The sequence below is a fragment of the Notolabrus celidotus genome, chromosome 9, assembly GCF_009762535.1.
Source record: "Notolabrus celidotus isolate fNotCel1 chromosome 9, fNotCel1.pri, whole genome shotgun sequence".
In the NCBI taxonomy this organism is placed as follows: Eukaryota; Metazoa; Chordata; class Actinopteri; order Labriformes; family Labridae; genus Notolabrus; species Notolabrus celidotus.
In genome coordinates, this window is record NC_048280.1 from 26,537,050 (window position 1) to 26,562,189 (window position 25,140).

The 25,140-nt window shown below is 39.2% G+C and overlaps 1 protein-coding gene and 1 long non-coding RNA gene across 5 annotated transcripts in view; one reads left to right on the top strand and one right to left on the bottom strand.

Moving 5' to 3' along the window:
* Positions 1–25,140, top strand: part of si:dkeyp-14d3.1 (transmembrane protein 132C) — a 212,263-nt gene that overhangs the window by 15,579 nt on the left and 171,544 nt on the right. The gene's annotated exons all lie outside the window — the stretch shown is intronic.
* On the bottom strand, positions 16,422–18,085 carry LOC117818672. Of its 2 annotated transcripts, XR_004632381.1 has the most exons (3): positions 17,998–18,085; positions 17,315–17,377; positions 16,422–16,589 (listed from the first exon to the last, which is right to left on the bottom strand). It is a non-coding gene; the product is annotated as an uncharacterized LOC117818672 (long non-coding RNA). The 2 variants fall into 2 exon arrangements; XR_004632380.1 differs by lacking the exon at positions 17,998–18,085 and having other exon boundaries at positions 17,315–17,414.

The following is a 25,140-nucleotide window of genomic DNA, read 5'->3' on the forward strand; positions in this document are numbered from 1 at the left end:
TTTACGTTGCAGCAATGGAAGACTTAGTGAGAAGTTGTTTTACACTTAAGACTGATTACACCAGTATATCACATGTCATCATCATCATAGGATTATAGAAGATGATTGCCAATGAGATTGCACTCTATCTCACTATTTCTGATGTTATGATTCTTTTTTGTTAGTATTTTTTAGACTTCATCCTTTGTCCTGTTCATCTGTGCCTCTGAGTTGTCCAGTGTCTGGTACCTCTAATTTTGACATTGTGATGATAGTTACACATATCTATCTCCTTGGGGCCATGACTGTCTGTACATAAAATCTTTGCCAGCCATCACCAGTTTTTCAGACATTTTGCTCTAAAAATGCAAACCCCATTGTTGATCTAGAAGAAAAGTTGGAGGATTAGGATTAGAATTGGGCTTTATCTTCTGGGGACACTGAATGTCTAAAAAGTTTTACCTTTCTATCACTGAATGCTCAGATGTACTATTTAAAGGAATAAAAAGATGACCAACTTGTGATGCTATATAAAAATTCAGTAAAGTCATTAGGAGTTATCTTCTGGAGACCGTGAATGTCCAAAGACAATTTGAAAATATCTATCAAATGTTTTGTAAAGATTTTACTCAAAACCAACCAACCAACCAACCAACCAACCAACCAACCAACCAATCAACCAATCGATCGCAAGCAACTAAATAACCAATCAAATCCGAACAACCAACAAAACAACCTTGTAGTGGTGCAAGAGGAAAGGTCAGGGGATCAACAAAGACACAGATTTAATCCTCTGGGGACTAAGAATATTAATACCAAGTAAAATGGCAAACTGGGAAAAGTTGTTGGGAATTAATGTGAAAACAGTTGATAGTGTTATAAGGATTCGTCCCCAGGGGCCATTGAGTAATCTGACATAATTTGTTCCTGGACCAACCATTTCAGCCATTTCTATACCTACAGCTACACCTGCCAAACAGTCTAAACTCCTCCCAGGATATCACTAAACAGAGATACATATCCTAGGAAAACATTTTAGCAGAAGAAAGAGACTCTTCAATTTCTCTGAATGCTGATGAAAGAAGTACTAATATGTTGCAAATTCAATTCCTGCTCCCGTAACACTCAACAGCTCTCTGACACGCAGTGAGCCACAGCTGCAGCTCTCTGGTTGACATGACTACCTCTTGAAGTGACCACCTCCCGTGGTAACATTAGCACAGACACATGCAAGAGCATACTTCGTACCAAATGGCATACAATTGTTTTTCTGCTAAAGAAGAAATGGCACTGCTCACACGGAGATGCATTTTTATTAACTTTTGCTTGGCTCCTAAATATACTCCTTGGTGTTTTCTTGTTATTTTTTTGGCTTTAATTCAAATGCAACCACGTCGTATACAGAACAATGTCAACCAACTTGTGATTTCATGGCTGAAAAAAACCTCCCTCTGACAAGCTCTTCCATTAATACTGCTCAGACATCTTACCAATATTGAGATAAAATGCTATATAACCCGCAGATAACAACCCTTAAAGATTAAAATTCATTTCATTGTTTTTACTGTAAATGCTTCTGTTGCTTTTATAACAGCTTGGCATTTTTACTCTGCAAGAAAGATGAGGGAGAAAATAGATTTGCAGTGTTTACTGTACTGTTAAAAGTATTGAATAAAGGGATATTAAAAAAACACGCCACACAAAAAAACGGATTATCTTTTTATTACTTCAATACGTTAATAAAATGCCATTAGTCTAGGAGCTTTCTCTGGAAACAAAAATGCCAAGACAGCATCCCACGGAATAACATATTTATGTAATATATTGTGCATTAAGCCTTAAACAATACGAATACAACCAAGTCATTTATTTCCTCATAACAGTGGGTCTCCTCTGCAAACACAGATTTGAATATATGAGTGATAACATATGCATTTCTGCAAAACATACACAGAAAATCCAAACAATCATAAAATTCTGTAGCCTGTAAAATATTTAGTATCACAGCCATACTTTTTTGTATCAGCCAGTTGTAGCATTTTTTTTTTTTTACTCTGCTCCTTAGTTGGGTCGTTCTTCCCTCCTGTCAGCTTTGATGAATCCATAACTCAGACTGGTTATGCATTTTTGATTCGAGTAATCACAGGCAGGTGGCTGGACAAAAGGCTGACACTACATCTGAGACAGTGGAGCGCTCTGCTGTGCTGCTGCCGCCTATCAGTGGCATCAGAGCCTAATGCATTAGAGGCAATGATCTGACAGGTACATATTGTCAAGGCCCATTGACTCCTTTGTGCTGTGACTGATTGATTGTCGAGATTATGTTAAAATGGAAGTCGTGCGTCTCTATGTGATTCACAGTGCTGTGCTCATGCAGCAGAATGCTGAACAGCAGACTTAAAACTAGCATTGAATTTTAATTTTAAAATGTATTAGTTCAATCCCTCCAGCAGTCCGTTCAGTTTGTGAATAATCACTTTTATCTGCTGTGACTGGAACGAGGCTGAAGGGTTCGTTGTGCGCTCTCATCTGTGACAGCAAACCGATGTACGGCTGCATGAAGAATGGATTGTGGTAGATGGAAAGGTGCCTCTGACACAGCACTTCTTTATAATCCCAAACAAACAGTATTTGCCTAATACATAACTCCTATATCTCAGAAGAAATCACTGTATGAAATCATGTTATTCATTGTTATTGGAGCAGCTCTGGTCTTTACATCAGCAGATCATCAAACATTAATGTTTTAACCCTGTGGTTGATCACTTTGAGGTTTGTTTCTGGTCCAACTAAGGATTTGTATTTCATCTAAATGATCAAACAAATGCATATGCTAATCCCTCAGTGTAGTAAATTCATTAAAGGTGACATATCATGCAAAATCGACTTTTTAATGGTTCTCTACCTGAAATGTTTCCCTGGCATGTCTACAAACCCCCCAAGAATGAAAAGAATCCATTCTGCCCCTGTTTTGATTTCTACACCTTTCTGTAAATGTGTGTGAAACGAGCCGTTTCAGACTTCCGTGTTTTTGTTACGTAACAACAATATCCGGTCTGTCACGGAGTCAGAGCTCGGAGCTTGTTCAGCCCATAGACTGTATAAAATACAACTCAACCCCTCCTCCCATTACCTGCACACATGTGTGCTAACAAGGAGCTTAAGAGGGAGGCATGCTAGTTGTAGGCTGTCTTAATAAACACAAAGGTCGGTTTTACTCCCCAAGTATGCAGATTTGAACATCTAGGGGATGTTTTTTATTTGTCATGGAAAAGTGCTAGCGTTTATGTAGCATAGCCACATAGCTACATGTCGTAGCTGTAGCTGTGTACCAAGACACACGTCGACATACTGACAAATAAAACAACAAGAAACACTAAATCTGTTACCAATCCTTCAGAAAGGTCCTGCTGCCTTTCTGGTAGAGGTCGGTTTTACTCCCCAGGCCTGCAGATTTGAAGATCTAGTGGATGATTTTTATTTATCATGGATAAGTGCTAGCGCTAGTTAGCATAGCCACATAGCTACATGTTCGTAGCTGTGTACCAAGACACACGTCTACATACTGATAAATAAAACAACAAGAAACACAGAATCTGTGACCAATCGTTCAGAAAGGTCCTGCTGCAGGTGCCTCTCCGTCAGGACCAGATTCTGGATCAGATTCAGAGGGTTGAAGTAACGTGATCTCTGAGCAGCCGTGTATATTCAGCCAACATGTAAACATTAGATCAACGTGCTGGAGAGCCGAGGGCACATCCACTTCCTCAGGGGGCGTGGTCAGAGAGAAAACAGACCGTTCTGAGGAGGGCTGAAGAAGAGGGATTTTCAGGCATGCCAAAATCTGATTTCAAATTTATTTTTTTTAGCATAAACTTTAAAGACATGTTTTGGGGACCTCTTAGACCATTATATATTGATGAAAAAAGTGTGATATGTCACCTTTAACATTTCTGTAATAGTATGGCTTCAGATGAACAAAGTACCATAACTACACATATGGAGCAAAAAAGCATTAGCACAGAGCATGAAAACATCCTCCAGTACACTTGACATCATACCCACTCATCTGCCCATGAAGGTTATTCACTCAATTGGCCCTTCTTTACTCCCTATAACCAATAGTTAGATAACTGGTCTTGTCTCTTCCTACTTCAAACATGCTGCTATTCAGCCACTTCAAAAAAAGGAAAGAAATCAAACTTGACTGCTTTCCTCCAGAACTACAGGTCCATATCCAAGTTGCCTTTTATTTCTATGGTCGTAGAAAAACAGATTGTTACCCAACTCACATCTGTCCCAGGTGAGCATGACATTTTAGACATATTTCAATCTTGCTTCTGTCAGCATCATTCAGCAGACACTGCTCTTCTCAGGGTCACTGATGATGTGTTGATGCAGGCTGATTCAAGGGAGTGTTCTCTTCTTATTTGTCTGGCAGAACATGTTCTGCCACTGCCGGTAAATATGTCTCATCAGTAGAGGATCTGTCTTGTGGGGTTCCTCAGGGTTTTGTCTTGGGCCCTCTGTTGTTTCCCTCAGCATCTACTCCCACTGGGGTATTTTCTAAGAACTTGCTTCTTCCATTTCTTTGCAGATTAATATTGTACCCCTCCCTATTTAAAACAATATGTATTACCAAAGACATTCTCATACTTTCTCAGACATACCCAACAACCTTTCTTCCATGTCCTAAAAAAACAATGAAGAAATTGGCAGACATGCCTTTCAATCCATGCTCCATCTGACTGGAATAATCTTTCAGAGAATTTCAGAAAAATCAACTCTTTACAGTCCTTTTAAAAATTAATTATTTCACTTTCTTATAATACCTTGCCACTGCTTTCAATGGTAATGTCCTCCTGCCCCTTTAACTGTGAGGCTAATGCTTATTAGAGAGAGTGAGAGAGTTAGAGAGAGAGTTAGAGAGAGAGAGAGTTAGAGTTAGAGTGAGAGAGAGAGAGAGAGAGAGAGAGAGAGAGAGAGAGAGAGAGAGAGAGAGAGAGAGAGAGAGAGAGAGATGTTAGGCACCAACTTTGAGATGTAATATTTCTCTGCTGCTTTTGTTTTGAAGTCAGTCCTCTACAGTAATATGTAAGCAAAATCATCATCTGCTCATTCACTACAACTCAGTTAAATGTAAATGTCTTGAAGTACACTGTGACTGGTGGCTGGATGGTACTTGGTGTAATTGGAATTCCAGTGTATGTGTGCGTCCCCAATCAGTCCTGACACAATCACTGCTTCCTAATCAGTGTGAAAGTAATGGCCACCTCAGAGTACAATCAGTGTACAAGTTAGTCTGGCAGAAGTGTCTCTAACTTAATGAACAGCCTGCAGTGAACTCTCTGAGTCAGCGGGACTGTTTTCTCAGACAAAAAGCCCAAACGCCCTCATACATACATTAACTCTCCCAATCTAAAGTCATTCTTATGATATTGACACCTGCTTTTCAAAATATATGTCCAGTTAATTGACATGTTTTCAGCTGTCTCCCTGCCCTTTTGTCCAGCTGACTTCACTCCTCTGTTTCTGATATCCTGGAGCGTTCATGCTGCTTTTTTTCTCTCATGCAAAGGGACAGAGAGCTGATGCCGAGGGAGGATTAGATTTGTCCAGTCACAATATAGACAGTGTGGCAGGAGTGAGTCATTGGCCCTGTGGTGCGCAGCGGTGTCGCCCAGGCCAGGAGGAGCATTGCCGGCAGTCAGCTTACACTTCCACGGCTAGTTCTGAACTGCTATCAGCTCCTGCAGACTCTGCTTTTACCCAGTGGTCCACAATCTCACAGACATTGGAAGGAAAAACCCCAGGCTGAAACAGAATGACCCGATAATAATGAAGGGTTAGCCTAAAAATTATCACAGTTTTATTCAGAATAGAAATTAAATTGTACTTGGATGTTAACGCAACACTGAATTATGCCTTTCCCACATGCTCAGTATTAGAATTTGGATAATTAGCCATGCCAGTTCCACGAAAATGTCAGTCTGTCTACCACTTTGCCCAAGACTGAAATGATACATTTTAACACACATTCATGATCCCCAGGGGATGAAACCTATGACTTTAGAGAGCCTGTGACAGTGCATGTAATGCCATCAGCAGATTTAACATTTTATTTTTCTAAAAGGTTGAAAAATTTCAACCTTCAATTAGATGAATTTGGACCAATTTTGTATGAACAATCCCCGAGTTTGATAGTAATGTTCATAGGAATAATTTGCTTTAATGTTCTGACATGATTTGGTGCGTAATATTATCCCTCTCTCTCTCTTTACAATTTTGGTATCTCCTACCTGTCCTATCTAATAAAGACAAAAGCCTCCCAAAATAATTAAAAAAGAAAAAAGTGATTTCATGACAGCTAATCATTAGACTGTACATAAAAATATCTATGTATATATGTATATATGTATATATATATATATATATATATATATATATATATATATATATATATTATACATAGATATTTTTATATATATCATATATATATATGTACAGTCATGGCCAAAAGTTTTGAGAATGACACAACTATTCATTTTCACAAAGTCTGCTGTTTCAGTTTTTATAATGGCAATTTGCATATACTCCAGAATGTTATGAGGAGTGATCAGCTCAACTACAATTAATTGCAAAGTCCCTCTTTGCCTTGAAAATGAACTTTATCACCAAAAACACATTTCCACTGCATTTCAGCCCTGCCACAAAAGGACCAGCTAACATAATTTCAATGACACACAGGTGTCACACACATTAACACAGGTGTGGGTGTTGATGAGGACAAGGCTGGCGATCAATCTGTCATGATTGAGTGACTGGACACTTTAAAAGGAAGATGGTGCATGACACCATTGTTCCTCATCTGTTAGCCATGGTTACCTGCAAGGAAACACGTGCAGCCATCATTGCATTGCACAAAAAGGGCCTAACAGGGAAGTTTATAGCAGCGAGTAAGATTGCACCTCAGTCAACCGTCTATCGAATGATCAAGAACTTCAAGGAGAGAGGTTCAGTTGTTGCCAAACAGGCTCCAGGGCGCCCAAGAAAGTCCAGCAAGCGCCAGGACCGTCTCCTGAAGGTGTTACAGCTGCTGGATCGGGCCACCACCAGTGCAGAGCTTGCTCAGGAATGGCAGCAGGCAGGTGTGAGTGCATCTGCACGCACAGTGAGGCGAAGACTTTTGGAGGAAGGCCTGGTGTCAAGGAGGGCAGCAAAGAAGCCACTTCTCTCCAGTAAAAACATCAGGGACAGACTGATATTCTGCAGAAGGTACAGGGACTGGACTGCTGAGGACTGGGGTAAAGTCATTTTCTCTGATGAATCCCCTTTCCGATTGTTTGGGGCATCTGGAGGAAGGCTTGTTCGGAGAAGACGAGGTGAGCGCTACCATCAGTCCTGTCTCTTGCCAACAGTGAAGCATCCTGAGACCATTCATGTGTGGGGTTGCTTTTCGGTCAAGGGAGTGGGCTCTCTCACAATCTTGCCTAAAAACACAGCCATGAATAAAGAATGGTACCAGAACGTCCTCCCAGAGCAACTTCTCCCAACCATCCAAGGGCAGTTTGGTGATGAAGAATGCCTTTTCCAGCATGATGGAGCACCTTGCCATAAAGCAAAAGTCAGAACAAAATGGCTCGGGGAACAAAACATTAAGATTTTGGGCCCTTGGCCAGGAAACTCCCCAGATCTTAATCCCATTGAGAACTTGTGGTCAATCCTCAAGAGGCGGGTGGACAATCAAAAACCCACAAATTCTGACAAACTCCAAGCATTGATTATGCAAGAATGGACTGCCATCAGTCAGGATTTGGTCCAGAAGTTGATTGACAGCATGCCAGGGAGAATTGCAGAGGTCTTGAAAAAGAAGGGTCAACACTGCAAATATTGACTTATTGCATGAGTTCTGTGTAATTCTCAATAAAAGCTTTTGATACTTATGAAATGCTTCTAATTGTATTTCATTATACCATAGAAACATCTGACAAAAACACCTAAAAACCCTGAAGCAGCAGACTTTGTGAAAATGTAATATTTGTGTCATTCTCAAAACTTTTGGCCATGACTGTATGTATGTATGTATGGTTATATATATATATATATATATATATATATATATATATGATGTACGTAGTGCCAGCTTTTGCCATCAAAACTGATTATAACAGTAACCTTTGTAATTTATTTAGTAGTTGTATACACTGTTAGCATAGCTTGGTTTCAGTGCAGATTTTAGAGTTGTAAATTTACAAAATTAGAAAGTTTGTTAGCGGTTTAAGACATTAGTGTGGTTATTAGATTTTCCAATATAAGCTACCTCATAATTTTTGTTGTAGGTCAGCTTGAGCTTGTTGTTTTTATTAGGATTACACATTGTTCACTAACACCCCTTTTTTTGTACGGAATCCGAAATACTCCCAAACTGGCGAGGAAACTTTTTTTGGTGTGGCTAGAGTACCTTGCTTTTATCTGCCATGTCCTACAACATGATATGTGCCACAGTAGCGGTGCAGGCTAGCTAGCTAACAAGCTGAGTCATCCTCTTTGTCTTTTATAACTGCTTCTTTGTCTTCATCTTCTTGTCATTTTACAGTGGGTGGAAACCTTAGACTGTATATATAATGGACGTCATCTCGCGCAGCTTGAAGTGAGGCTGACACAGAAAGTGCTTCCCCTAGTGGCTGGCTGCAGTATAGTTCAAAGACTCTGTCTCTCCTATTCATTTCAATGGGGCTGCGGTCAAACTTTAAAAAATTAATTCAAGTCCTACGATTGTTTCTCACATTCGTATGCTGTGGTGATATGTAGTTATTATTTGACTGTTTTGTGTTCAAGGCTTCTTTTTTCTGAAATGTTTCTTTTTTGTCAGTTATCAGAGGTTAAAAAACGGGGTTTTACATCCGGGTTTGCTTTGATTGACAGCTGCCGTAGAGAGAAACTCCATTGTACCTCGGAACACTACGCTGAAGGGAGGAGCTTGTTACCATGGAAACACACAAATTCCCTACTGCGCAGACTCTTGCTGCAGGACATTTAAAAGATGTCAGCTTTCTGGAACGGGATATTTTGGCTTCAAAACCGTACAATGGGAAAAGGCGGAGCGACGCTGTCCATTATATATACAGTCTATGATGGCAACCAGGGTAATGAACCACCTAATACCGTATGCTTAATTTTAGCCCAATATCAAATTTTCCCTTTTTTTTAAAAAAGACGATTATTGTCAAGAGCTTAAAAAATAAAATAAAATTCACCCTCTTTTAAATTTAGGCCCTGGGTATTAATTATGTAAGAGAAAATGTAAAGTGTACGTTGTGTGGATTAGGATCCTGACAGAGTTAGCAAGAAATATGTACTATTAATTATGTATTTAAAATATATATCAATGCATTGTTTCTGTAAAACATGAACCTACTTATTTGTTATAATTCACGTTAAACTGAACATGTCGGTTAAAGCTAACAGTAAAAGGGGAACACAACTTCTGCAGGAATATTTATGTTGACATTTCTCTCCTCATTCAGCTTTGCTTCTTCTCTGGGCTTTACAAATGACAGAGGTAGAAAAAAAGTGGACAGAGTGGGAATGAGGAGTTAAAATAATAACAACATAGATTAAGTTCTGACATATTTAGGTATCTAGGTTGCATGCTGGGATATAATAGGTTAAAGCTAAGTACTGGAGGCTGGAGGAGGAAGATTGATCGTGTTGATGGTGACCGCAAGACCATAAAACTGACTTAGAATTTTATAAGCAGAAACTGAAGCTAATGTGTTTTTAGTCTTTGAATCCATTCAAATCCTTGCAGCGTTATCTTTTGCATTTGCATAGTAAGATAATAAAAATGTTTTTCATTGATGACAAGTAATGTGTCATAAAGCAGTTTGTATTCTTTAAGTACCACCCATTGAAAACAGTGTTAAGTTTTGATTGAATTCTTCTTTGCTCTTCAATTGATTTAGCAGAGTAATTCACAGAAGCGCTGTTCACTCAAAGGACATAACTATTCCCCTTTATAAGCCTGAGATAAGTGCAAACAAACAGTCGGCAAGTGGTTTCTCAGCCCTGCTGGGCTGTTTTTGATTTCTATTTCTGCCTTGTTTCATGCTGTTTTGGTGCTTTCTCACAGAACCTTGAAGGTTTTGTGTAAAAATCTCGTAATTAGATGTTGTGGGACTATGGCAGTCGCTGAAATTCAGAGTGATGTAATATCTGCTCCATCTTTAATATCACATGCCATGCGTAGGATGATTAATTTAGCCTCGAAGAGTGAAGAAACGGCAAGCTTTTCCCCAGTTGAGTCTTTTCAATCTTCCTCTGTGTATGGCATTTCTCTGTTGGGTTGTTTTTTTTCTTATAGCTTGTCTGGAACTAACACAAGGGTTTATTGCTTTGACAGAGGTTGTGAAGTTGATCAAAAGAACACAACTGGCCTGCGTTCTTGAAATAAGTATGACCGCTTCAACAACATCCATGCCAAAGGACAGAGGGGAGAAGATGAGAAAAAAAAACTGCATGATAAGGGTGAAGCAGCTATAAAACAACTACAGGTGTTGTACTTATCTGGTCTTCTCGGGGTGGTTCATCCAAAAAACATGCGGGATCTGACCTGCAAGTCGACAAGGCTGCTTTTGTCTTGATGAGAAATATGTCTGGAGACATATTGTGAGCTGACCAGGCAAGAGAGGAGGGCTGATATGTGAGACAGCAGCTGCCTGTGAATGAAGACAGATGAGAAGTGAAGTATCAGTCTGTTTCTGTGACACGGCAAAATAAACATGAGCTCATAGACATAAATGAAGAAACTAATAAAGTAAAAGAACAAATCCTAACGCACAAAGGCATACAAAGAGCATAAAACCTGAAAGGGTAGGATATATAAAAAACTCTATCAATTATTTGATAAGAGATCTGGAGTCGCACACAATTTCACAGAGGGAGCTGGAAAGTGAACTTGTGATTTATTTTTGGTATATCTCTTCATGTTGCAGGAAATAGAGTTCTGAGCAGCAGTGATACAGACAATACCAGAAACTCACTTTAATCATATTAATGGTAATGGCATAACTTAACCTGCGTTGCCACATTTTTACCTGCTGTGTTAAGAGATTCCTCTGCACGTCTCCTTTTATCTGCTCCTACAATGATTGAAACAAGAGAACCAAAGCCTTTTGGAAGCCTTACTTAACCTGCTTTAAATACTACTAATATGATCCCTTGGGATTTAAACCTCAGAGGTATCGTCTGATCCATTTTTCACTCAAGCAGAGGTGTGATTTAAGCAACATGTACCAATGAATGGATTCTGATATTCAACTTACATTTCTGACATTTCTTTGAAAGCCAATTCGCCTGAGGCTTGATGTCTAGCTCTCAACCACAGATTTAACAATATCTGACTATTTCTTTATTAGCTCTCTATGTTTGGGACCACCAGAGAATATAAAACAACCCTTCCAGCGCAGTAAAGTGTAGAATGACTTGCCAGTCACCAGAATGAGGTTTGTTTAGTTTTTTCCTCACAGGTTTTACAGTGTGTAGCCCCGCTGACAGAGGATGACAAGTCATCAGAATCCTCCAATGAGCAAGTGACCTGTCAGTCCATGTGATTTCACGCCTGGCTTGTTTATGAGTGAGGCAGTGTGAACTGTAAATGCACTGAGCTGAAATACTGAATTCTTAAGTCTGCAGATTGGAAACCAAAGTACAATACTGCCAGCAGCCCCAAAAATACAATGGCGTGTATCTCTGAGGTCGAACTCATGTTGTTGGATCTAATACTTCTCAAATAGGAACAGCTCTTTTAGTAATACTTTTAATAAGATGTCTTCTCTTGTGCACGCAGGCATACAGAGCTTTGGGAACGCTGTTGAAAAGAAGATGTTTTTATAGCTTGTTTTTTAGTGCATCATAGCTTTGTCGAAGTCATAACCTCGGCTGTTTAACAAAGGATGAAAAACTCCACTGGAGCAGTATGAAGTTGATAAGGAAAAGGTGATAAAGGACAAAACTGTAGTTGATTGATTTTCTTTTTCTCATGCTTCTTTTTCTCCTCATCTTTAAAGCCTCTGTATACTTGGCTTGAAATCTCAAAAAATGAATTTTTGATATCAGGGTAGAGAGTCTCATTAAAGCATCCACAAAAAAACAGAGTGAAAATAAATCTTAACAGTTGTAAGAAAACCTGGTGAAAAACAGCTCATTTTGCTGTTTATACCATTTCTCTGGTGGCTGCTTCGAAACTCAACCAAGCATTTTACAATTAGCACAACATTTGTCAATAAAATTAAAATTAGCATGGCCTTGTATGTCTAGGTAGTTTCAATCAGATCCTGATGTGAAAAAAGACCTGCCCTATAAATCTCATTCCAGTTGATGATTGACAGCTGAGTTACAAAACGTTATGCTATCCAAAACATCGTTAGTGACTGGTGAACTTGCAACTCTAGCTTAGATCCAGCTCTCATGAAGCCATGAATGCAATGCTAAATGTATATTCTGTAGCACTCCCTAGTGCTAAATACATTTTAGAACTAAACTTCCTGGGCAACACACATCATCTACCACTAAAAACAGATCAGCTATGACCTGAAATAACCCCCACAACCAAAAAAAAGACAACAGGGCAGAAACATATCTATCTATCGATAGTCAGCTGTAGAGAACGCTAATGCTAATTGTTGTCATCTAAGTAGCTACCTTGCAACTGTAGCTAGTTGGCTGAACTAATCGCACAGTTTTTAGAATAAGTATCAGAGCTTGACTGAAACCAAGTCAAACACAATTTGAAGAAAGTTCTCTAAAATGTGATGACAGTGTTTCAAAACTGATTTCAAACTCAATTCAAATACTTTTTAGCTTCTTATTATTGATTAAACCAATGCTGAATTACATGTCAGAAGGCAGCAACACAAACTAGCAAGAGTAGTACAAGAATAATGAAGCACTATAGAGAGTACATTTAAAGCTAGGGTTGGTAGTCATGGAAAACTAGCATGAATTTGAATGTAGTGTTTCCTCAGGACTCCGTCCCCCCCTCGGAGCTCCTGCAAACCTCAGCCCCAGCTCACATGCACAAGCGCTGTTGCTTCACGACCATATGATCGTGACTGATTCAAAACACATTGATTCAACACATTGTTTGTGTTTTTCACTACGTCAACTCATGTCTCACTTAGTGGTAAGAAAATACCAAAACATTATCATATTGAAAGTTAAAAACACAAACAAACATGTTTTCTACAGTAAATAAAGTTTTCCAAAATTTCAATATAACTGAAATGTTAATCTTTCACTTATCTTTGTTTTATGGGGGTATTTCAGTGTTTCTGAAGTGGGGTTGTATGAGTTTTAAATCATTAGTAATTGCAGGGGCCACATCAGATGCTGCTCAGCTCGTCCCCTGTAATGAGAAACTGCAGGAGAAATGGAACACAAGCTAGGCTAGGGGTTTCTGCAGACGGTGTCATTTCTGCCACGTGATTTAGTGAATTTTGAGCCAAAATAAGCCAGTTTTAAATTGATCTCTTATCAGCCGTCTGATTTTTAAAAAAAGGCTGATGCCGATATATGTCAAAATGCCAAATATCGGCACCAATAATTATTTTATCTTAAAGCTGGGGTTGGTAGTCTCGGAAAACTAGCATGAATTTGCATGCACGAGTGCCACTGATTCTCCACCATATGATGGTGACTGATTCAAAACCGGTCCTCACCAAAACATTATCATAGTGAAAGTTAAAAACACAAACAAACATGGCTATTGTTAGTACCCACAGCTGTCATGCTAGCATTATCCAGTTGTACCAGTGACACGATATCAGGAGAAAAGTTATAACACATATATAATACTGTAACAGCTCTACTGTTTGTTAAACGTGTTCAGTGTAGATGCTCTTAATTCCTACAATGTTGACGGTTAGTGAATGCATCAGGAGAGGTGTAGAGTGTGCGAGCTGGAGAGAGGAGAAGTTCTTCATTCATTCAAACATTGATTGTTGTTTTGTTGGTTGGCGTGATCACGGCCGACAGTGACCGGTTAGTAAAGCTCAACGTGTTCACGAATCGGCTCGTCATCCCTACAGCATCCGGACAGACACTACAATACATCTACATTTTCTGTAGGACTTACTAAATGTCATTAATTCTTTTGCTTGTCAGAGCCCCCGTGGTGAGAGCTTTTTAGACGCTGATCTGGACTACAGTCCTGAGCAAAGCACCTCATCGGGTCAGAGGGGACAGGCCCGAGGGTGGGCGAGAGGGGCAGTCAGTAAAGTCAGGGGAAGCAGAGGCAGGAGACGGGGACTCGGCGTGAACTCTGGGGAAATGTACGCGCAGAAGGCGGGCAGAACGGCAGGACGGGATTTGATTGGTTTCATATTTTGGCTCCCAAATGCAGGGATTGGTTGGTGTTTTCCCAGGTTTACTCTGGCTGTAGATAGCGGGATTCTTTTTACTTATTTTTTAAGAACACATTATGTATTGATTGCCATCAGGACATGAAGATCATTTTAACCAGTATAACAAAAAGTGTATCTAAATCTGACTACCAACCCAAGCTTTAAATGAAGCAAAGATAAAAAATAGTAAGGCAAAGACGAGTTAGCATCTAGTTGTTTGCCCCAGGCTAAACTTCACAGGTGAGCTAGGTGCTATAGCTAACTAGGTTTATTCATTATGCCAAGACTACCTCACTTTAACATTTCTCTTCTCAGCAAACTTTTAATCTTTACATTGGCAATGCCCCTGCCCCCCCTCCTGCTTTTCATTCTAACAACAGCTGACCAGAATAACAAACCCTCAGCTTGGCCTATTGAGGATTCACTCAAGCAGTGAGACTTTCTTTCTAAGTCCAAGAAATGTTTGTAGAACCAAAATTATAATTAGCTTCTGTTTCCTTACCTATTGTTTCAACACGTCGAAAGCCTCCATCTGAACGGCTGGCTCAAGAGGAATCGTTGAGCCTTCCAGGATTCTTACAGAGTTTCCTGGAGTGCAGAGTGAGTTGCTGTCAATCACTGAAGTGAACTTCAAATGAAAAACAAAATATGTGCCCCGCTGCATTGCTAGTCAGAAATATTTCTTTAAAACTAAAAGATTTTGTCAAGGGTGTGAAAGCACAATACTTTTCTCTCTGATCCAGGCTGGAATAGAAACATTTCTCTCTTCTCGCTTTAATAGCTTTTTTCCTCCGTGGTCCAAAATAGACCTACTTGTTCATGGAGTTAGTTTCCCCTCTGACAGATTTTAGGTTAAACTGCAGATTTAAAGCCAGTCCATCTGAAGCCACAATAAAAGCTCTTTTCAGAAGGGAATGAGGGGACATGGGGTGAAAAGACATATCAAGGAGGGAAAGGGAAATTTGTACATTCTGTGAATGTAAAATATAAAATACTTTTACTGAATTGGTCTTGCAGTATGTGTTAATGTACATACAAAACACTGGAAATGACAGGAGTTTAAACATTTGAGCCCTTATAACCAGGGCTAGGGATATCTTCAGAGTTGGTTTCATAGTGTTTCTTTCCATGTTTGTCTCTTTTGCCCCTCTTTACAGTGAAGTGCAGAATCTGCAATAAAGTGAAAAGTAGAGACCTTGACCTGTTTTCAGAGATTTAAAAAAACCTCAAACAGAGTCCGATGACATCTGTGCAGAGTGCAACGTCATCAACCTCTGCTATTATTAAAGTAGACATTTCTGCCCTGAAATAATGAGGATAAACAAACTTCACAGTTCTATTATAATAAATGTATCATAATAACTACGTTGCCTTGCTGTCTGGGGAGAACTTAATAACTGTAGTCTGCTGTAGTTCTTGGAAGACAGTTAGAACTTGTTTTTTTTAGCAATTTAAAATCTAATCCAATTATTTTTGAGTATGGGTTTGAAATGTAGAACCCATTTCCTTAATGAGGACACAAGGCAAAGACAGAATGAAATAAAGTAACTCATCTGAGGATATTTTAAGCCAGAAAAAAGAGACACTTTGTGTTTCTTATTTTGAGCTAGTTCAGTTTTTTATTGTCTTTATTTTGGGGCAAGGTATCAATCTTCACTGTAAAAACTGTTGCTTAGATTCAACTAAAAAAAATTAAGGCAACATTTTCCAATCCATTTTTGGTAGTTTAGTGGACTTCTTTGTATTTTACGTTGGTAAAACTCTATTATAATTAGTTTACTCAATGCTAAATAAATTAATAGATGCTACTAGGAAAAGCCAAAAAATCAAGTTTAGCCAAAGTTAAAATTGTCAGCCCATTAACCACAGCAGATTTAATTTTATTAAGAACCATTCCGATGAAAAATATAAAAAAATGATTTGAATTAATCCATGTAATCAAATATATTAATTTCAAACTATTCTTCCTTTCCTTTTTTACACTACTTACAATAAATAGTTATCATTGCTATAAATAAAATGAAAGAGATATGAGAGATATACATTTCCAACATGTATTTAACTGTGTAAGCATATACAGTGACACTGAGTTGGATCCAAGTGAACTTTGATTCCCTTGGTGACGATGCCTACTGTGTCTGGCTCACAAGCATAGATCTTCATGCTATGCATTTTGAGGTCCTCATGCACATTTGACTCTGCTACACCCTGCATGCCAAACAAAGAGAAATAAATTAATAAGAAATTCAGTCCCATGTGTTGATGAAAGATTCAAATACATTTAATAGAATAGCAGGGGTGTAATATATTTCTAACGAAATATTTCGGTATGCACCTCTCTCTTTGAGAGATACAAATCTCACAGACCTCATGGCTGAATGTGTAAAATAATGATAATTTCATCCTGAAAATTATTTATGATCACATCAAAAGCCTGCATTTATGTGAGATTGTGACTGTGAAGTTGACACTGATTGAGGATTAACTTCCATGCTGCACATCTTTCCTGCCTCACGGGTCATTTCAGACTACTGGTTTGAGACTAAATGATAATTACCCCGAAAATAAGCATCAACAACCCAGAAATACCTGCTTACTACTTCAGTGCAAATATTTTCGGTGTTGCTAAATTAGCAACAAATTAGCAATGCTGATGAGAGTCCAGCCACAAGAATAACGGTCGATTTATTTGAAATGCCAGACTCAAAAACGAACAAGGGGAACAATTTGGATTTTGGCAAGCACACAAAATAGGCTGCGGACAGTCATTGGCCAAAATGTAAACGGTATAACTTTATTTATTTGTTTGAGATTAGCTGTACACTGTAAGGCCTCATCGCGCACATTTTGCGAATACAACTGAGGAATCTAAGTCATGCTTTCGAAAACAGTGCAGTACATCATGTTCATTCAGAAAAAAAAAGGTTACTTACATGTGTTTTGTGAAGTGTTATCCAGCATGTAGACTCCATGAAAGATTAATGGTTCAATCTTGCCTGCAGGACAGGAGCAAACGTGTAACGTGTCTTGGCATGTCCTCTATGCTACATGTGGGCGTGTCATGTCGTTTTACTTTCGATATGAGGCGTTAAACTGAGTTTTGTTAAATTAATTTACTGTGAAGTTAAAAAAAAACAATTAAATGCTAGAACATATCAAGTTACCAAAATATTCACACATTTCACTTATAGGTAACTTAAAAAAACACAAAAAGAAAAGTAAACCGATTTTTCAGAGAAGACCTACTTTTTAAAATTAAGTTATCTGGACATTACCATTGAAAGGCTTTTTACAGATTTCAGTAATCACAAGTCCTCATCACATTGATAACAATTTGCCTCACATATGCTACATCTCATTCAGTACAATGTAAACCTATAGGCTTGAAGTAAGTCCATCATTTTTGCTTTAAAGATGTCCATTGCTGTCTTCAGCCATACAAATTGACCCACGAGTCAGTGCTTTGAGCTATATGCCCAAGTCAGCATGTTATTATGTTTGATAGAATTTGTTTATCAAATGTAAGTCACACAATACAATCAAAAGTGAGCTACAATGAGAAGCACACTTTTATATCTGATTAACTTTGGTTAAGAGATGAAATGTTTTCACCCACATTTAGCATGTTTAGAGTTGGTTTCTTGATATTGCCCTCTTAATCAATGAATGAAGCAACCGCAAAGGTTGTAGGGCCTGTGTCCACTAACAGCGCTTAATGCACCTGTTTTCATACAGAACTAATGCAGTCCAGTGTCCCAAGTGCCAAAATGCTCTTGTTGTTAGCTATTCTTTTTGTTGCAGCACCCATTGCGCTCTGCCATGCTTGTTAATGTCACTCCTCCATCATTGACCAATCAAAATCAAGAGGGGGTGTGACTTCTAATATTAACTTGGTCAAGAACAATGGCAGAGGTCCATGGGGAGTCAGTAGTATGCCACTGCCCTGCTTGAAAGTAAAGACTCAGTATCAGACTGTCACATTGTTATTGCCCATGAATATTGTGAAATGTCATGATTTATTGAAGGATTGGCTAAGCTAACAGTAACTTTGTTAGCTGACATAAACTTTGCTTTATACATACTGGTTACAGTAGCAAGGATATAATATGGATATGTTATTTGTCACAACAATACTTTCAATACACATGAAGGACAAACGAGAGATAAGTAAATAATTCTCTACATTGTTGATAAAAACAAAAAAATAGTATACATTTACAAGACTACTGGTACTATTTACAAGCAGCAACCTCTGGTCTCAAAACATGACGCCCATGCTGAAGTGTTATAAACTGCAATTCATCGAGAATCCGCTTGAGGCTGGCTGCAGAAACACCGTAAACGACATAGAGACTAATTTAAAAAATCTCTGCAGCATTAATAAACATGTTAACAGCCTGGTTCACAAAAGCCTTGCATCTACATAGCTAACTTCTCTATCGGCACAGACTGTACGGGGGTGAAATATTTTCTAACGCGACAGTTCAGAAAATATTAAGAGTTAAGTTTAAGTTTTGCCCAAATAAGGACATGACTGACTTGGCAGGCGGGAACACAGCTGTTGGCTACCCGTCCTCTTAACCACACTACAGATGAGTGACGTCACGGATACTACGTCCATTATTTATACAGCCTATGATTATTTACCATACTCATAAGTGGGTGGAGCATGGGCGGCACTGGTGTGAAGCTCTGATGTGGCCTTCTACTTTGGACCAGCACCTTGATGAGTAGTACTCTGACATAGCACTAACATACCACTGAGGGGCCTGGCACATTTGAGGGATCAGCCTGTGCTGTTGGCCCCTGGTGGCAGACCACCAGTCATGGCACATACCATGGACTACTGAAACATGTTGTAGCACATGCTGTGGCATAGCATTGGCCACTTTTCAATCTAGGCGCTGTTGTGTCTTTTGCTTTGAATGATGGATGTTTTTACAGGATGTCTGCTATTATTGGAATTGTTTCAGCTTCTGCAAAACATTTTTCACTTGCACATTGTTGCTGTTGTTGTATTTGTGTTGTACTTTTGCATGCAGAATCAAATTTACCGCTCTGAATTTATTCTCTGTTTCCACAATTGAAATCATTTTGGCTGTAGCAACACGTTTGCACTAACCAGCCTACGCACTGTGTCACATAAACTGAAATCATAACTTATTTTAAATTATTGGAAAAATGCAAACTTACTCAGGGATGTAACACTTTTATATTTCTGGAACTGTATGTCTTAACACATTTGACTTAATGTTCTTCCTTTTAGTGTGAGTGCCCCAAATTCTCCTGATAAACATACTGAAAATGCTACAGTAATGGGAAGAAGCTCATGTTCTTTTGCTAACAACACTATAATCTCAGATGAAAAAGCCTCACAAAAGTGTTTAAATATACCAAGATGACAGGTGGCTCAAAAGAGTCCTTTATTTGATGTGGATACAAACCAAAGCTAGTTCTTGTCTGTCTGTGTTTGCATGGTTCACGTGAATTTGCAGTCCTTGTTTAAAAGCCTGAAACAACCAACATCTGTTTTCCTGTTAGCATGACAGTCCAGATGTGACTGCAGCAACAACAAACGTGACTGTCTGTTTTACTCACAGCTGTAAAAGTTGAAGTGATTTTTACACCATTCTTTTACATTTCCGCTTCTTTCCTTATGAAAGTAAACCTGATTTAGAGACAGATTTTTTTGTCACATTGAAATTGTAGGCAAACGGCCTCACTCAGCATGGCCTTGAGTGAGGTGAAACCTGCTCCTCTTTTTATTCACATCTTTCTCTTGACACTGAATATGTCATTACAGCGTTCAAGTTATACTTGAGTAAATCTGAATGTACCTCTCAATTGTCATATGCAGACATCCGTTCTGAGCTTTTAACGTGAAATAGAATAGAGCAGTACTATCCAACCAAGATTAATTACCAAAACCATTATGGTATATTCTCTAGCAGTAAATGTAAGGTCTGGCACAGTAGGGAATTTGAAGAGAAGATTCATAGAAGCACTCTTAGAAAACTTTGCACAGGATTCACAAACAGTGTGTGGAAAAGGCTCCCAGTGTGGCTGCCTTTTTTAAGGATTCAGGCCTGTCAGGAAAGCTCCAGGCAGAATTTATCATCCTATACGTGGGTGACCTTGGGGAGAGGTTTACCTGTAGAGTTTGGATGGTGGAGGTTGGATAAGGAGGTACTTAAGCATGCAGAGACACTACAGCACTCTTTCATTTACAAGCTCTGTTTTTCACACCTGGATATAAATAAAGGGATTTAGGGGAAAATCTCCCCTTTGTACTGACTATATAAACTGATTTAATTAACTTTTAAGGATTTTACGGCTATCGTTCCCTGGTTCCTCAGAAAAGCCTCACGATTTTGGCTCTTGCTTAGGTAGTTCAGTGTGAGAGGTTTTTTCTTTTTGACCATAGTTGAACTCTGAAGTTACACTTGCTGAGTTTGTAAAAGTTTTTATTGATGTGTCTTGACCCTAGGAGGAAAAAAAAAAAACAGTCTGGCTTGATTCACACCCACTTTCATTATTGGAGGCTGGCCCTTGGTCCTCACTCATCAGAGGGGTACAGTGCTTCATTCTCAAGCTGCAACATCTCAGACAGACGTTGTTATACATCATCAATCTGCTCTGCTGGTGTCTGTCCAATATTCTCTCAATTAGACTAGACTTGGTGAAATTATTTATTGATAACCACTAAAGAGAGGGACTATGATAGGGTTAAGTAACAACGACATGTAAATACATTTATGTCAGAGGAAGTAACATGAGTGCAAATACTTACTGAGTGTACAGTGTTTTACAGATGCACTTTACATTTAAACCCAGATATATGTACTCCAAAATGAGGCCCACACTAAATCTGTAGTTATTTGAGGTAAATAATGGATTATGGGCTTTTTTTTTGCAACACATAAAGCTGCCTGACCATTATCAAGACTGGTCTCAACCAAATCAGATTGATGAAAAGAACATAGAAAAGATGAATCCTTGGTGCATCCATTCATGTATATTTTATTCAAAACAGACAAAACATTATGAAAATGAAATTTAAGATTTATCAAGATGAAAAAGAAGAGAGTGGTAAACTTGACTGCAGGAAGAACGCATTTATGGATGTCAGTGGCAAACAGGGGGAACTTGTTGAACTGAATTGTTTGCGCAGATTGTAAAATTGGATAAGAAACAGCTTAATTTCTTGGTTTATTTAATTCCCCGCAGGAGCGCCTGTTCATCTGTTTCTGGTAAGTCTTAGGTTTACTGTAAACAGTAAGTTGTGCAGAAATTTCACTCTGGCCTACATTAGAAGAATAAACCTAAAAAAGAGACAGATTTGCTTCTGATTAACATTCAATTACTGATTACTGGGTCGTAAGTTTGCTAAAATAACATCATGATGCAGATATGTGCAAAAAAGGAATAGACAACCAAATTGAGGTTGGAGCAGTCAATTTAGATACATTTCAAGGAATCAAGAAAGCTTTTTTTGTTTTTGATGACAGCATCAAACAGCCTGTTCACTCAAGTCAGTTTTTGATCTTAAACAAAATGTTTACTGTGGTTGCTCGCATATATCTATGTATAGAGGCAATGAAGCTCTTAGAATCCAGCTACAGGAGCCATGATGTCACATTGGGACTGCTTCTATTTCACACACACCAAAGCCTGCTGATACGTGATTGGTCAATACCACTTGAACTACAAGCATATTGAAACCATAACACTTCCATGCTGAAACCCAGACCCCCAAAATAAAGCTTCTTTATTTTTATGTAAGATCTGTGAATAGAGCTCAGACTGTGATCGCAGCAGGTAATAGTCTGAAACATTCACTACAAGCAAGTGGGCGGAGTGATGGCATTGTTCATGTTGAGCAGAGTTTGTTGCTTCTTATTCATACAAAGCTTGTCTTAGTTGTCAGTATTGTGTCTTCTGTTATTGTCTTTGTGTTGTAGAAATGGCCTTATCCATGTTGTAGTGATATTAACCCAGAAACATTTACAGTAACAGAAGACTCGTCCTCCTCCTGCAAGCCCCTTTGTCTAAACTAAATCAAGTATTTCAAGAGCATTTAAGAGTGTCTAACACTGACAGCCACCTGCTGTGTGGGACTTTTAAATATGTTAAAGGGAAGTTCTAGAACATTTCAGCACTTGAATGTCCTGAAATGGTCTTGATAGTGTTAGAAATTCATCTTCATTACTAAGACATAATGTAGTTTCTACTTTAGTTCCTTTCAGAGCCTGTGCCTTTCTACTTTTGTATCAGCTAAGTGTCAGTTCTTGTTCTTTTGCGACAATCTTTTTCACACAAGTGTCTCTACTTCTCCTAAAGGGAAGAGCATGTGTTCTTTTGCCTCATCTGCTCCTTGTCCACTGGTTCCTCGTTGTAACAGAGCTCACGGTTAAATGTCCCTCTGCGCTCACAAAGAGGCCGACTGATTCTGCCTGTAGAATGCCTCTGTATTTAGCCTGATTTACGATATCGTTCTGCAATAAAGGCCCGTGTGAAGGGAAGGGATTCATTAAGGAGGGCAGTTTATGTTTTAGGGAACTCCGGAGAGGCCAGGGGAATACTGATTGGCACACAGATATGTGCTTGTCTCATCCTCCAAACCTAAGCCAAAAGCTCTCATCCCCTTTCCCGTCCAGCCATGTGCACTGGTTGGCACAAAGGACGTGTTATTCTCTGCCTGCAGGATGCCCAGGATGCCTGTGGCCTCTTTCTGAAGTCTCCTGCTGTGATAACACTGTTTTAGGCCTCCCTGCAGCACCTGGAGACCCCTCTCAGTGTCCTGTAATTACATCCCCGCTGACCCTCCTCAGCCCTCAGTATCCCAGCGCCCATTTGGGTTTGTCTCTTTCTATCCACAGCTTTACCAAATGGGTCAGCAGCACTGCATCTCAATGTTTACTCTTCATCGGTCGATACTCTTTAATCCCCGAGATGATGCTTTCTCTCATGAACTCAAAATAGCTCGTCGTCCTACCCATTGAAGCCAGGGGCCCATTATTCTTTATTAGCTCTTAGCGTCTTAAATGTGGCCATCCATTAGAGGCAACAAACATCCCCAGCAGGTCCCTCAGTTGCCTGCCAATGCAAACACACACAAACACACACAAACACACACACACAGACACTAACTTAAACTGACCTTTAATCAAGAACAATTATTGTGCATTGAATTCAGCTCATCTCTCAGATTAAGAGTCACCTGTGTAGCACGTTTCCAAACTTTGCATCACAGCCCTTCTTCCCTCCTGCAAGGCTCTTACTTATCAGACCTTTATCTGCCTGAATGATTCCTTTTCTATGGAGGCTGGCATGAAGTAATACCACACTGTGTCATGTATTGATTCTTTTTCTCCAAGTCCCTCTTTCTTGAATTTTCTCTTTGGCTCAAAAGCATAAATCATCCACAAATGATCCTTGAAGGAAATATTGCAATTATTATTCTTGACGCGTGGTCACAAATTCAATAGCCCTTATTAATTGTACATGGTGAGAAATATGATGTGGGTAATTCAATGGGACTGGAGAGCTTTCTCTCATCCCTCATGTTTAGGAGGCTTCTGTTTGGCATTCATGGAGAAGCTCACAATGATTCAGGGTCAGGATGAGGGTCAAAGGGAGTGTGATTGTAAACCTCAAAAAATATGTTTTTTCATGGGATTCACAATTTGATTTGCTGTTTTTTATTCTAAAGGAGACACACTTTGGCTACCAATATCTGAAAAAGCCTTTTGTATGAGCTGCTTATTTAAAGATGATTGAAAACTGTATTCTCTCTGTATCACAGTAAACGCCTTCTTTATTACACGTTCTTTTCTGCCACTTTTTCTTCCTCCTATTTCGCTTTCAGTCCTTGTTCCTTCCCTCTTGTTGGTCTTGACATGTGTGATGAAGCAAAAAGACAGGCGTCTGACCAGCCAGCCACACAGGCATCCATTCTATGTCCACCCGTATTATACAGCACAATGATTGGGCAGCAGAAACATGGCCTCTCCCTCCCTGGTGTCCTCTATTGTTGGCTGTTCATTTACTCAGCTTCTGTAAGTGTGAAGGCTGCTCTTTGCTCTGCCAATCCTATTCCAGGTAGCACCGCACAGGTCCTGCCTTAGCATGGAGTCCCGGTGGTATTCAGTGGGCTGGTTATAGCAGGGGTGCTGCTTGGCTAGTTAGCACTCACCTGGGACCTGCTCTCTCCTCAGAAAACCTCCACACAGCCCTGCTTGATAGGAAACATTCAGACCGGTGACCTAAGACAGTAAAAGCTGAAACTGACTGAGTGTTCTACTGTGGCATCAGATATTTTTTAAGTGACACCTAAACTAATTGGAACTTCAAAAGTTACTGTATGCCTTGTATACCTGTACAAAACTTTAGAAACAAGATTGCACAAAAATAGACCAGTGTTGACAGAAATTGCAAATCAATTTCTTCTCTGAGAGTATTAGATTTTCTTCCACTGAGCGGTGTTATGGCCAGAATAGGGTCTGTCCTTGAGTAGTACCACACTTCATCATCCAAAATTTTTTTTGTTTGCGGTTACTGTAGCTCCTACATCCTGGAGTAACATCTCAAACTGTACACAGGATACAGTCTAAATCCCACAGACTTTGGCTTGAGCTAAAAGGAAATATTGACCATGATAACAATCTCAGTTTAGCATGTTAGCATGCTAATACATACTCACCACTTCACACAAATCAGGGTACAGTTTAGCTCAACTAACGTGTCATAAGCTCCCCAA